Source organism: Pyrus communis, chromosome 17 (genome assembly GCF_041283825.1).
Source record: "Pyrus communis isolate YQ-2024b chromosome 17, ASM4128382v1, whole genome shotgun sequence".
Lineage (NCBI taxonomy): Eukaryota > Viridiplantae > Streptophyta > Magnoliopsida > Rosales > Rosaceae > Pyrus > Pyrus communis.
Genome location: NC_142581.1, coordinates 5,274,689 through 5,289,783, shown reverse-complemented (window position 1 = coordinate 5,289,783; position 15,095 = coordinate 5,274,689). Strand labels below are relative to the sequence as shown.

The 15,095-nt window shown below is 35.4% G+C and overlaps 1 pseudogene; it reads right to left on the bottom strand.

Annotated features, from left to right (window-relative positions):
* Nucleotides 1–6,519: 6,519 nt before the first annotated feature.
* On the bottom strand, nt 6,520–7,514 carry LOC148689309 (uncharacterized; annotated as a pseudogene).
* Nucleotides 7,515–15,095: the final 7,581 nt, after the last annotated feature.

Below are 15,095 nucleotides of genomic sequence, written 5' to 3'. Positions count from 1 at the left end.
GCGTCAAAATGAGTAGATGAAATTGAAGACATTGAACACATTCAATTTTCATACCAATTTTTCACATGGGTAAATACAATAATGATATGACAAAATCTTTACTTTTCAAAGTACTTGGCTAATTCTTACACGTCTCACAATTAAAAAGAGGAGGATGTACTTAAGGACCTTTACCCAAAAAACCTGCAAGTTCAAGACCATCCATGCAATGAATTAACTGTGAAATTGTCACCGAATTGGAAGTTCTATGTAGTGGCGGATCCGGGATTTTAGATTCAAGGAGTCCCAATAATAAAGATAAAAAAAAATTATAGTGAAAAATATCCTCTCCACGCAACTATTGATTTCCCATTTTGTTGCGAAGTAGACCCTTGATATTCATAGCAAAAAAAATGTCATCTCCATTGAAGCAGTTGCAACCCGGTAAAACCAAAGCCCACTGAATAAGCAAATATACATATGCAACTATTTTCTGCAACCCTTTCTTCCACCATTTTTTTTAGCAAGATTGCTAATCCCTCTTAATTGAGAAAAATCATTATCAAAATGCATAAAATAAATATAAATATCAAGTTTTTTTTAAGGGAGAATATAATATCAAGTTGAGGAAGGGATGGAGTGGGACTGTACGGGGACGTGATAGGGGTTTGAGGGTTTTTTTTATAATTTTTTTATTTTTTTATTTTTATTTTTATGATACAAAGGTAAAATTCATTAGTTACCAAAAAACTTTACAAAATAAAGACCCAAGAAAGTAACACAAAGAAAAAGTGGGCCCTGAAAACAAGAAAACAAGCAACATGCCAACCATCTCACCAAAAGCCTAAGCAAAATATTAGGCCCACAAACAAACAGCAAAAATCGAACAAAACCAAACAATTGGCCTAAATGAGCTTTATGGGCCAAGTCTTAAAACAGAAAAAAAAATATTTCTTCCTCGCGCGGCCGTCTTCTCCAGGAAGACGCCGCAACTGCAGCTACACTAGCTGTCATCTTCGAGTACGAGTGGTCCCCAGAAAATTTCAAAGCACGATTTAGGTTCTCCGAAGGGTCCTGGGACCTCCCAGGTCCCTTTTTAGATCTGCCACTGGTTGTATGTTTATATCCGATTTATGGTAATTTTACCTTCCGGCACGACGCCTCTAGTTGTCTTCACTTAGAGTTTGTCAATTGGGGAAACAATGGGTCGTTATCTCTATTCTGTCATTCCACGCAAAACACTGCACGTTACCGATGCCTCTTAACTGATTTCTCTCGGCTTTCGTTACAAACGATTTGGTAAGAGAGGGAATCGACTGACTTTCAAACATGACCAATTATTAATGTTGACGCCCTAGCTATATCTTCTTTTGCCCGTGTGTGATCTTTTTGGTTACATATTTTATCTGCATACTTAAACTGTTGTTTTCACACTTCTATTATATATAAATATTGTGTGAGATTTGATTTAGCGTTACACCCATAACTAGCCATGGCTAAAGATCACAACGGAGAATTCCCCATAGTAACATTGGCCAGTGACCGTTTTGCATTCAAAAGTGGAAGCCGACTCAATTTCTAGGAAAAGTTGATTTATTACAGTTAGTTCAACACTGCTTTTTATTTTCTCCAGTGTTCTAAAACGCGGTCTGAGCGGTCGCCTAGGCGCTGGGCATTGGGCCACTGCCACGATTATTTCAAAAACGTTGAGGAAATCGGCATGGGTATTAGGCGGTGCCTAGGCGGCCGACTAGGCGGGCTAGGCACTGGGCTAAGCGGCCTCCGCAACAGTTTTGTTAAAATTTTCCGTCTCACTACACCACGATGGCGACGAAACAGAAATCGAGAGAGCGTGAAGGAAGAGCAAACATGAGAGAGATATGTAGAAGGAATCAGAATAACAGTGCAATTGCAGGAAAAAAAACGAGAACTTTGACCTGGAAGCCCATATTTCTTCGCCGGAGAGGATTTCTTTGTTGTGCTTGAGGAAATTGACTGGACTCATGATTAGGTTTTGGAAAATTATACAGAGCAAGAAGATGGAAATTAGGCAGAGAGATGGGGAATCAGGCGGAGCAATCGAAGAAGAATGAAGGGAGAGGAAACGAGAAACTTAATTAGGTGGAGAAAGGGAATCGGGCGGAGCAATCGAAGAAAGAAGGGAGAATTTACATAGGAAAAATGGAAAAAAGAAGAAGAAGAAGAAGAAGGGGGAACGGAAAGAAGACGAAGAGGATAAGGAAAAGGAAAGAATAAAAAAAAATAGAATATTCCGGTTTTCAAGGCGTCAAAATGGACTCCTTAGTTTGGGACTCTGTGACTGTCTTGGTTGATGTGAGGCATGGGAACTAGGGTTGGAGGGAAGGGGTCACACCACACACGTTGTGCTTTATGAAATGAGAAAGTATGCATATGCAGCTTTTCAAAATTCTTTTTATTATGAGCCACCTAACCGGATTTTTACTTTTAATCTTTAAAAATTAGATATAGTCATTTAAAATGTCTTAAGTTATATGGTATGTATGCTTAATATATTTTTAAATTCTGGACTTGCTAGATATTTTATTTGCATTTTATCATTATTTTATTATCTTATTTATGTATTTCATACAAGTATAATTTTTTGTAAGTGTCAATATGCAATTATTTACAAGATATACAAAAAATTTACCTAAATCCGCCTAGATCACCTAGGCGCCCGCCTAGACCCCACCTAGCCGCCTAGGTGCTAGGCGCTACCCCACCGCCTGACTAGTGTCTAGCGTTTTTTAGAACCTTGATTTTCTCCTCATATTTTCAGTTTTTAAAATTACCTATTACCCTCCACAATAAAAGTCCTTTAGCTGTACTTCGTTTGGAAAAAATAAAAGGGTTTATAAACTTTAATCCTTAAAGAAATTAAAATTTAATAAAAACCTGGTGTTAGATTGGATATTGGTTTTAGTCCTTTAATGTGTACTTAATTCAAATTCATATTATATTTTTGTTATAATGTTTAATAGATATCTTATTTAATGTCATTACATTACATTAAATTTTAAATTTATTATTATACACATTTTAATTCATTAATTTTATTTAGCTTCCTCTAATTAGTGTACCTAAACGTCCATATCTTAATATATTTTTACTAAATTAGTGTACCAAAATATTTATACCTAAATATATTGTACTACCTCAATGTATTGTACGTAGTTAATTAGTGGCACATAAGAAAATATGCAAAATCATAAGTGTACCGAAAATTCCATACCTAAATATATAATACTAAACTAAGGTACCAAAATATTGGTACCTAAATATACTATACTAAACTAGTGTACCGAAGTGTCCATACCTAAACATATTATACTAACCTAGTGTACCGAAATGTTCGTACCTAAAAAAATTGTAATTAATTGGTGGCACATAAGAAAATATGCAAAAACATAAGAGTACCGAAAAATCTCTACGAAAATATTTTCTTGTATAGGAGACTTACCATAATGAGAATTAAAATTTATAATATTTTCATAAATTTTAATTTATGAACACCAAAAAATTATAAATAAAAAGAGAGACATTGAATACACATGATGGCATTAAATAGTGTCTAGGGATTAAAATCAATTTTTAATCTTGTATAAGACATTTTTCTGAACTTCATCTTATTTAAGGATTAATATCTAATTTTCTAAAAAAATAAAATCAACAGACTTTGTAATTAGTGTTACGTTTCCACATGTTTGCTCCAACGAAAATCAATGTTTGATGACTAGGGACTAAAATTAATGTTTGATGACTGATTTATTACTTAAACGTTGACAAACGTGCTTATTCTTATTTGTGACACATTATTTAGTTTGCAAATTTAGTCTCCTTAGCATTACCCTTATTTCTATAGCAAATTTACTCCTCAAATGACTAATAACATAATCAAAATCTCCCAACTGTGATGTTATTTCTAAAGCATTTAAAGAACACAATATTGTAAATCATCGGATCAATTGTAGAATAACACAATCCCATGTCGATCCATTCTGTGGGGATCCTAGGGATCCCCACATCTCAACTATTTATTGTGAATCGTGCGGTCAAAAATCATTTTATTTTTATTATTTTAAATTAAATACAAATAGTACCTGACGAAATCTGACCGCATGATATACGATGAACGGCTGAGATGTGAGAATTCCTAGGATCCCCACATAATGGATCCAGAGGGGATCCGTGTTCATTGTAGAAGTACTACATGAGTACATAACATAAAAACTTGCTTCAGAGGAACATTTAATTGAATTATGATTGGGCTTGTGTTCTTATTCTGATAGGTATACGCATAAAATGTCTTTCTCCCATCAACAAAGATAATGGTATAAATGTTGAAAAACTTAAAAATGACCAGAGTGATCAAGGTCATCTCTGCGACCAGAAAGAGAATCAAAAGCATCTCATTTCTTCAGGTATGTTACATGTGTGAAGTCCGATTTGGTTTTTGTTAACATGGTAAGTTGCTCCATAATGGTACTATAAAATAGATGTGAACATCTTCATCCCATATATGTACTTCCTCCTTGGCTATGGTTTTTTTTCACCGAGTCTCCGCCCACTACGACACCCACCACGATCTCGACCCCCCATGCCAGCGACCAAACACTGCTAGTAGTAAACTGCAATCCTACTCGTCGCTGATCAAGCCTCATCTTTCTAAAAATTAAATTCTAAATCTTAACAGTATAGTAGACCTAGTCGGATTCGACCCACCATACTCTCACTATAATAGATTAGCATTTCATGTTTATCATGAAATTACGGTTTCAAGTTTACCATCCTAGTTGCAGGCACACCGACTACATCTTTACAATTTCATGAATTTTACAGTACCCAACCAAGAATCCTCTTGTTATCAAGGGCAATTGCAAAGCTCCACTTATTTGAAATTCACAAGCGTAGATGGAGCCGAGAGGCTTTTGGTGACGGCAAGTAAGAGTAGGTAAGGGTAGCTGCTAGTGCATGGGGTTCAAATATGCAAAGATGGGATAAAGATGATAATTTTTGGCTGGCAAAAAGATGGGATTGCATGCACGTGGGATGATCTGAAGATAATATTCTTAGGTTCGGCAGCTTTGGTACTCAAGGGTCAGGCAAACAAGTTTATAACGTCGTCATCAAGCGTATTAGCTTTATAAATACAGAGCATTAACAACGTAGAAAGCCTAAGAATGATGCTAGGCAGTGATGACCAATCGCATATTAACCAAGCATGATGATCCTTAAAGTTCGTATGGACATACCTAAGTAGCAAGGATCACCTATTGCAGATTAACCATGTACAACTTTATGGTTGCCCATAGCTGATTAATGAAGCGACAACCCTTAAATAGTATGGTCCCACAATGCAGATTAACCAAACAGGACCATTCATGTACCACACTGCTACGTGGTGCAAACTCAATGCCATATCACCCCATAAAACTAGTTAGCGATCCTCTACTGTCCCTTACAGTTCACAATCAGTTGAAACATAACATAGGTATACACTAGCACACATTTCAATAAAACTATTTGTAAATCCATGTTATATCCACACATAATATAACAAGAAGGTTTTCATGGGTGATAACCATGTCAAGGAAAATATTAAAGTCACCCACCTGAATTCTTTGCAATTCCATATTCACCACCACTGCTCCAATGAATCTCTTACAGTATACAATACTGACTTATCTAAAAGACACTAGACGCTAGTCAGGCGGCGGGTTGGGGCCTACCACCTAGGCGGCTAGGCAGGGTCTAGACAGGCACCTAGGCGGACTAGGCAAATTTAAGTAAATCTATTATATTTCGTGTAAATAAATGTCTGTTTATACTCAACATATATAATTTCATCATAAACTAAAAAATAGAATGACATATGTATTATGAAGTATTGGAACATAATGAAAACATGGGGAACAAGCAATAGTGTGTGCTCATTTAAGTATTCAACAAGTCTCTTTCAATTTATTGAAAAAAATTAAATGCAAAGTGAAAGTTATTTATTTTTTGTCTAAGTGAGTCGCAACCTAGGCAGGTGCCTAGGTGGTCTAGACGGGCGCTGCAGTTGGTCTAGGCGCCCTTTCTTAATTTTCAAACGTCTAAGCATTAATCGGGATGGTGATTAGCCGCCTAGCGCCTAGGTGAGAATTTTTAGAACAATGTTTACATGTAAATCAAGACGACATGCCCATAAAGACAAGTTGACTAAGCTACCTCAACTATCTAACAACAACATATTACAAGTTGATAACACTCAATGTCATCATAGATGTTCGGAAAGCGAGTCAAAACAATTTCTTTTATTTATTTATTTATTTTTAATTTTTGTTTTGTTTTTTACTCTAAATAAAACGAAAATATAAAAACCAAGTTCGAATTGTTTTCCCTTCCCCCAAACTTAAAATCGACATTGTCCTCAATGTTGTGAGATAAATTAGCGTTTAGAATGGACAAACAAATAATAGGGAAAAGAAAGAACAATTTAACAACCTAACAAAACAAATTAAATGAAAACAAAAGTAAAAGAGAAAGTAGAGAGACTTAGCTGGATAGATGTAATCATTAATCTCCATAAGAATTAAACCAGCAAGCTCTCCATCTTCGAATTAAGTTGAAGATGGCGGATCATTAAAATGGGGGAAAAAATCAATTTTATTCTTTTTCACGAATCTCTTGTTCCACCACCCTTCATCTTTGACGATTGAACTTGATTTTCCTTCATTAGCCAACCAGTGGTTGCTAGAAGGCCTTTTGGAAGACTCAATAAGAAGAGAGAACAAATCTTCATAAACAAAGTCAATCATGTAACATTTACTAGTCACTTGTAGATCTTGACTTGCTCCAAATACTTTAAATTCAGTTGCCTCATCGCCAACGCGCATAGTAAGAGTGCCTTTCTCAACATCAATCAATGTATGTGCAGTGGCCAAGAATGGATGACCCAATATGATTGGAACTTCCCTATCTTCCTCCATATCTAAAATCAAGAAATCAGTAGGGAGAATTAATTTGTCAACCCGGATTAAAACATCCTCAATAGTTCCTCTTGGGTGTTTGATTGATCGATCTACAAGTTGCAAAGAAACCGATGTTAGCTTCAAATCCCTTAAACCTAAATTTTTAAAAATGGAGAAAGGCATTAGATTAACACTTGCACCCAAACCACAAAAAGATTTATCAAAATGATAATTTCCAATAGTGCAAGGTATAGTAAAACTCCCTGGATCTTTTAGTTTAGGAGGTAACTTTCTCAACAAAATTGCCTTACTTCTTCAGTTAATGCAACTTTCTCATGTTCCTAAAACTTTCTTTTGTGAGTACAACAATCCTTTAAAAATTTAGCATAAGATGGAATCTGCTTAATAGCATCAAATAAAGGAATATTGATTTCTACTTTCCAAAGAGTTTCAAAAATATCAAGTAAGTGTTGTTCTTTCTTTTGCTTGACTAACCTTTGAGGGAAGGGTGGCAAGTGGCAATATCACCTTCTCCTTCTCACTTACCTTCTTGGAAGCCATTGCTTTTGTTGGTGATGCACCCACAACTTCAGACTCTGGTTCTTTATCGTCTACTCCCACTTTGTTGTCAACAACTTTACCGCTCCTCAGGACTGTAATGGCTTTAAGCTCATCTTAACCTCTAGGGTTAGGTATAGTTTGTGATGGGAACTCTACTTTCTTTCTTTCACTCAATTCTTTAGCTATTTGACCCATCTGTGCTTTTTGAATAGCTTGACCTTGTTGGCTACTTGTTTGTTGTTGCTGTTGCAAAAGCTGAAGTACAGTGCTCTCAAAAGCTAGCTTCTTTTGTTTTTGAGTCTGTTGTTGCACTTTTGATTGAGCTTGAAAGTTGCTCCCTTGTGGGTAATTCATTTGTTGCTCTGGTGGATTCTGAATATTCTGCCCATTTCTCCATGCAAGACTGGGGTGATTTCTCCATCCTTGATTGTATGTATTGGAGAATGGATTGTTCTTTGGATGGTAATTTCCTTGTCCCACATAATTTGCATGCTCCTGATTTGTAAAAGAAGACATAAGACATGTTTCAGTTGTATGATCAGAATGAGAACAAATAGCATATACCTCAGTTCTTAAAGCTTGTTTGCCGCTAAGGGAAGATATGGCTTTAACAAGCATGTCAATCTTTGTATTCATGGCTGCCATCTTTGCGTGCACACCATCATTGGTATTAATTTCATAAACTCCTTGTCTCCTTGTGGTGCTTCTTCCTCTCATTGAGAATTGTTGTGAATTCTCACTCAACTTTTCGAACATTTCATTGGCTTCTTCATCACTTTTTTTCAGCAGGATCCCATTGCAAGCTGAATCAACAATAGTTTTATTAGTATCATTTAAACCCTTACAAAAAGCTTGTGCCTGATCATCTTTGGGCATGTTATGAGTTGGACACTTAAGAAGCTTGTTCTTAAAGTCCTTCCAAGCTTCAAAGAATAAATCGCCATCCTTTTGTTGGAAAAGCTCAATCTCCCCTTTCAGTTGCTTGGTTTTTCGGCAGGAAAAAACTCTTTCAAGAACTTGGTTGCCAACTGCTCCTATGATTGAATTGATCTTGGTTCCAAAGAATTATACCACAATTTAGCATTAGATTTCAATGAAAACGGAAACAAAATTAACCTAATTTGCTCGGGAGTAAGGCCTTGAATGCCTTGTGTTCTGCAAAGATCAAAGAAATCTGTCAGGTGAAGATGAGGATCTTCATCTGCTCTGCCACTAAAATGGGGAACCATGCTAAGCAACTGTGGTGATAGATGCATGTTCTCTTCAACATTAGGTTGGAAGGCAATACAAGATGGAAATTCGATGTTCTTAGGCTGGAACTTATCCTGCATTGGGACTCTAGGATTAACTATTTCGTCAGCCATTTTTGGTTTGGACTTAGCTCGCTGCCCGCGCGTTTGTTTCAAATTGCGTAAAGTACGCTCAAGCTCGTGGTCAATGGGAAGAGCTAGATGGAGCAAGCGTCTTCCTTGCATGCACTGCAAAACCAACAAAGAAACTTTAGAAACTACGCACAAAAATTATGCAATAAGATAAAAAAAATGATAAATAACTAAAAGGAATAAAAATAAAAATGATGAATCCTAAACTACAACTAACTAAGAAGAGAAGGGAAAAAAATGACATTAGAAATCAAATTCTAGACACTGATTAGGGGACAATCCTCAACAATGGCACCAAAAACTTGTTATACAGCAACCTAAATATTAAGATACTAATTGCACGTTTTAAACTCGCAAGTGCACAAGATCAAACACATAGTATAGAAAGCAAGTACGAGATCATTCCCACGAGGATTGCCCTAATATGTATCTAGAATATGATTCCTAACAATTTAAATTAATTAATTCACAAAACTAGCAAATATGCACATAATGGTTTAACAAAATAGTTTGAGATGTCTTAAATTTAAGTATAGAAACACAATATAAAGAACATAGGCAAATAAAAGTAATTGGCAATATGGGTTTTGAAAATGATGTTTGAACAGTTAGGACTTTGGTTTCCATCCTTAACCTTTTTTGCCTAAGCAATCGATACACATGATGATACAAAACAGATTTTTGATGCTTAACTTTTGTCAACCTAAAGGCATGGTATCTCCTCTTTAAGCTATTGATTTCCCTAAACAACAAATTAGGCATGGATGTCTACACTAACTCTTTTCATTCTTGAAGTATTTAGCATGGTATCTACTAAGTTGCACTCCGAGAAAGCATAATACAATGGAAATTGACAAACACACGAATCCTAGAACATGGTATCTATTCCGGTTATTCGTGATAATTAATTCCAAGAGCCGTAACTAGTTCTCTAGTTACTCGGCATAGGTACAAGACTCGATCATCCAAATTTACCCATGAAACGAACTCAATTACAAAACTATTCTATGGTGATCAATCATAAAATAACTCAATAAGATTGGAATTAAAACTGGAATTAATCACTAAAGCGTCAACAAATTGTCTTGTAACAAAAGTGTATCGAAAATACTCAAGGAAACATGATTAGGACTTCAACCAAGTCCCAACTATGAAATTCAGTTACTCATAATCTAAATGGGTAGCAAAGACAAACAAAAAAGAAAGTAAAAGGAGAAGAAGAAACTCTTCAATGATGAATTTTGGAATGATGCCCGGTCCTTCCTCTTTCTTCCTTATGTCGTGGCTGCCTCCTCCTCTTTTTCGGTGGCTGCCGCTGCCTATCTTTTTTTTTTTTTTCCTCTCTTTTGTTTTTCTGTTTTTGTATCTCACCCTCTGCTGATCTGATTAGGGATCCTCCTTCATTCCCCTTCTAGTTGTAACCGACAAGGCAATTAGCCTTCTTTTCCTCATCAAGCATAATGAGCTTTAAAGTCTCATTATATTAAAAAAAGACTTTTAACTTACTTTCTCTCAGATTTTTTGGCTTTCTTCAACTGGTTAAAACTCCTAATAAATAGGAATTTTAATCTTCCTTTAATCTGCCACATTGATACATGTTTGTAGAAAACTTCGTATTCGCGCGTAGCCCGACCTTCATGTACTAAAACTACCATAACTCCCTCTAGAAAAATGATATTCATGAACTGTAAAATTCTATGGAAAATAGACATCCATGGCTTTCCAAGAATATATGGCACTTCTCCTATTTCTTCCCGAGTCAATACATTTTAACCCACGAACTCAGCTGATCTGCACAGGCTGTGCTGATGACATAGGATTGTAAAAGCCTTTTTTTAGCTCCTTGTGCACTCTTTGCTTGTTACAACCTACAAAACACAAATATAATGTAAAACCTATATAAAAGAGTAAAACAAAGGTGTAAACAAGGAGAATTATTATATATATATATATATATATATATATATATATATAATAGCGAATTTACAAGCATAACATGATCCAACAGTTGGATAACTGCCAATCATACAAATGAGTGGTAGTCCAATTTGATCACCAGATCAAACAAATGAATCTCGGGAAACCGAGCTAGACACAGGTTCATAAGGTCACTAAAAGGTTTCCAATACTAAGGAAAACTTGTGACTGGGCTGACGCACCGCACATGTGGTAGCAGCTGTGGTGGAGAGTTTGAGAAACTCAAATTTTCAACCTTAACCAAATGAATTCAAATTAGCTTGGTATCTAGAGTTCAACGACACAAACAACTTTCATAACTAGACTAACGACTAATTCTAGTTGAAACCGGCCAATATCACTGAGATAAATCGAATTTCTAGGGTTCCAAATACCTGACTAAAAAATAACTACCAATGCACGAAAAATCATACCAACTTGAATATCATGAAGAATAGATGAAGATTCATAGCTCATTTGATGAAAATCATTGCCAAAATCGCCGAAAAAAGATAAGGTCGTCAGAAAACCCTTAGGAGTTTGTGGGTTCGATTTATAGAAATGGGTAAAAAAAAATTGGGAAATCTAACAAAAATAAAACGTTAGGCTTGTCGAGAGCTTTCCGTAGATACCACAATCACCTCAAATAGTGGTAGAAAGAAAGAGAAACAACCGGTCAAATAACCAGGTTGAGCAATTTGATCGCCCCTGAACGGGTCTGAGTAGAAGCTTTCTCGTTTTAAAAAGTCTTCTAGAATTTTCTAGTAACTCCTCTATTTATAGACATTTGGCAAATTACCAAAATACACTTCAACTCAAAACGTCTCTGACTATTTCGTTCTAACTTGGAATTGAGCTTTGTTTGCGCCTATGTGCTCGTGAATCGAGCTCTATCTAACTAACTTATGAGTTTACCCAAAAGGTCAATTAAAATTTTGAAATGACCAAAATACTTCTAACTTCACTTTGATCTAAACTGGATAATTTAACAAACTAGTTTTACTTAAATCCCTAAACCCACAAATGGGCATGGGTTGGTCCAAACCCACATATTTTGCCCAATGCCCATCCCTAGCAACCCACCACCTTCTTTAACAACTTGGCTCCTGAAAATTGAGGACGAATTCCTCCTCAAGAAGAGATGTAGCTTATTGTGTGTATTTGGTTCCAATTTTTCCTTGTTTGTGATATGCACACACACACGGACATTATAAACGTATGTATGCATCTAATACCAAGTAATAGGTTTATTCCGAGGACGAGTGACGTGTCTTCAAGAACTTATGGGTAGGTCACACATTCATATTGTAAATTGATTTTTCAGTTTCTTTTTTTCTTGTTTGTTTTATTAAATGTCAATATTATTATAAACGACTGTAATTTTATATTTGTTTTCAATAATGAACTTAGGAATCAATCGTATATATCAAATGAAATTGGTGCATGAGTGAGTCGATCAGTTTCTACCTCTCATGTGTGAAGTGACAAACTTTATTGATTCCAAAAAACGAGATTTCTTGATCGAAGCACTGTGCCTAGCAGCAGAAAGAGGGCATGTGAAGTATATTACTCATTTATGTAAAGCTCCCATATCCCCCTACCAGAAGCTATAAATGACAAAGGCTAGAACCTATTAGAGATTGCCGTTGAATGTCGTCACCACAAAGTTTATAATTTTATATATGTTTTCAATTTCGGGTACAACAATGTCTTGGGTCAATTGTTCGAAACAGAAAAGACAGATGACCACGATCAATCCGATTAAAGTGCTAAACTGCCGAACCTAGTAGGTCTCAGAGATCACTTTGGCAATAACATGCGACATACAGTAGCAAGTATTTCCTCATTGTTACAGATTAAACATATTCAAGGTGCAGCTTTGCAAATGCAAAGAAAACGACAATGATTCAAGGTGACTACTTATCTATCTCTATATGTTTTGTGTTTATATATTTTTGTCTCACTCTTATTTTCTCCTTGTACTCCTCCTATTGTTGTCATTTGATTTTTCAATTTCAAAGCAAGTGCGCATTAAGAACAAAGCGAACGCGAAAAAAAGTTGAAATTAAAAAGGAAATCCTTAGTTTTATTTAACTACGTTATATGACTAGCATCCTATATGTAGCTAGCCTAACTAATGATTCTAGGTTATGTGGTGTCTTAAACGACAAATGTTTAAGGATTTATATGATGAGATAAGGACGTCATGGTCACATTCCTAAAATATTTTGTTGCTTAAAATGCAGATTGTGGAGAGCATTGCAGATTCTGAGAAATGTGAATCTGTAAACGATGATAATATGACATTGTATGAAGTATTTACAGAGAATCATAAAGAAATGGGGAAAGCGGCAAAAATTTCAATGAAGGAAACAACAATTTCTTGTACAGTTGTCGGTGCTCTCATTATCACCACGATGTTTGCTGCAGCATTCACATTTCTTGGTGGGAATGATGAAGATACTGGTCTTCCTACATTCTTAACTAAAAAGGTATTCATAATTTTTATAGTTTTAGATGCAATCTTGCTCTTTTCTTCCACAACTTCGGTTATTATGTTTCTGGGAATTCTCACATCACGTTATTCTGAAGATGATTTTTACAAATCCTTGCTCGCAAAAATGATAGCATGCCTTTTCACTCTCTTTTTATCTCACCATGATGATTGTCTTTTCTTGTACCCTTTGCATTATACTTGACGGGAAACTATCGATTGTTATTCCAAGCATATTGTTTGCCATTATTCCAGTTGCCTCGTTCACATGGATGCAATTTTCGTTTCTTCTAGAATTACTTATTTGTACTTTGGGACCGGGAATATTTAATAGGAACCAGAAAAGTGGTTTTAAATTCCTATGTTATTTTTAGCTAGTTTTGGATTTGCTACTTTCTAACAAGCTTGTAAGCTGTAAAGAGAAGACAATGTATGTGAATTTTTGTTTTTTTTTTTTGGGGTAAAGAATGTACGTGTATTTTCTTTGGCCGATATTAATGTCTGTGCTTTTTCTTGGGTTCATACTGTATGCCTTCGATCCTATAATTTTTTTTCTTAAAGAAAAAGTCCAACTTCAATCTATATTTCGGTACAGGCTTTACCCTGGACCTAGACATCAAATTTTGAAAATTACACGTAAATTCAGCAATTTTTGGACTTTGGGAAGATGATTCACGTGTTACTTTTTAAAGCTTAAAAAGTTTGTGGAACATGAGAAACCTTTTGCATAAGGATTACTAACGATGCATCAATAAGCCCTGCTATAACCTAAAGGTTTAGTATGACCACCAGTATCATTCATATTGTTTCTAATTTAGTCAATCACTTATTACTTGGTATGAGATTTTATTATGAAATGCCTCGATTTTTGATGTCAAGCTCTATTCTTCAACACGTCTCTTCACGAGTAACTCTCACATAAAAAACTGATCTATTCTTTTTTCTTTCTTTTTTTTTTTTTTGGCCAAAAAAAAAACTAGTCTATTCATTATATTGAATCTAACAACAGTCTTATCCAGAGCCCAAAGTACTGAAGTCAACACACATTCTTTTGAATGACTAGTCATTAAATCAATATCTTTCGGGTGTGTTTATTGAACCGGACTATTTCGGACTGGACTAGTTTCAAGGACTAAGTTGAACTAGCTTACAATAGATTAAGATGGACTAACTTAGTGACTTGTTTGGTATAGTTTCAGACTAAAGAGCAGGATAATAAAAATTATTTTCCTTTTTCTTTTTGTTTTCTTTCCTATTTTCTTGAAGTCTCTCCGTCTCACCTTTTTTCTTTAGTCAAACTATTTCTTCTCCTTTTTCTCCATCTCTTCCCTTTTCGTTTCCCATCCAGCTCTTTCTCCCCCACCCTTTCACCCTGTTCACTCCCTCTCACAACTTTATAATCGACTGTGCATATCTTCAAAATCAAACCACAGAGCAAAAGATAGATTTTTATGTTTTCTGGGTTTGGTTTACGCTCTACATCACTCCCATCGTTGATTCAAGCTCATCCCACATTTTTTTTTTTTTTTTTTTTTTGGTTTTCTGGGTTTTCAGGTTGTGGGAAGCAGGGAAGGAGAAGATGGGAGGGACAAAGTGGAGCGGAGGTAGCAAAAGATGTTGGATATATGTCAACAATATGTGATAAAATTATATATGCTAATATATAATAAATGCAAATAGGAAATTAATAGTGTATGAACAATGAAATAATATTGAACAGAAATATTGAAGATCGAGGCTTGTGTACCG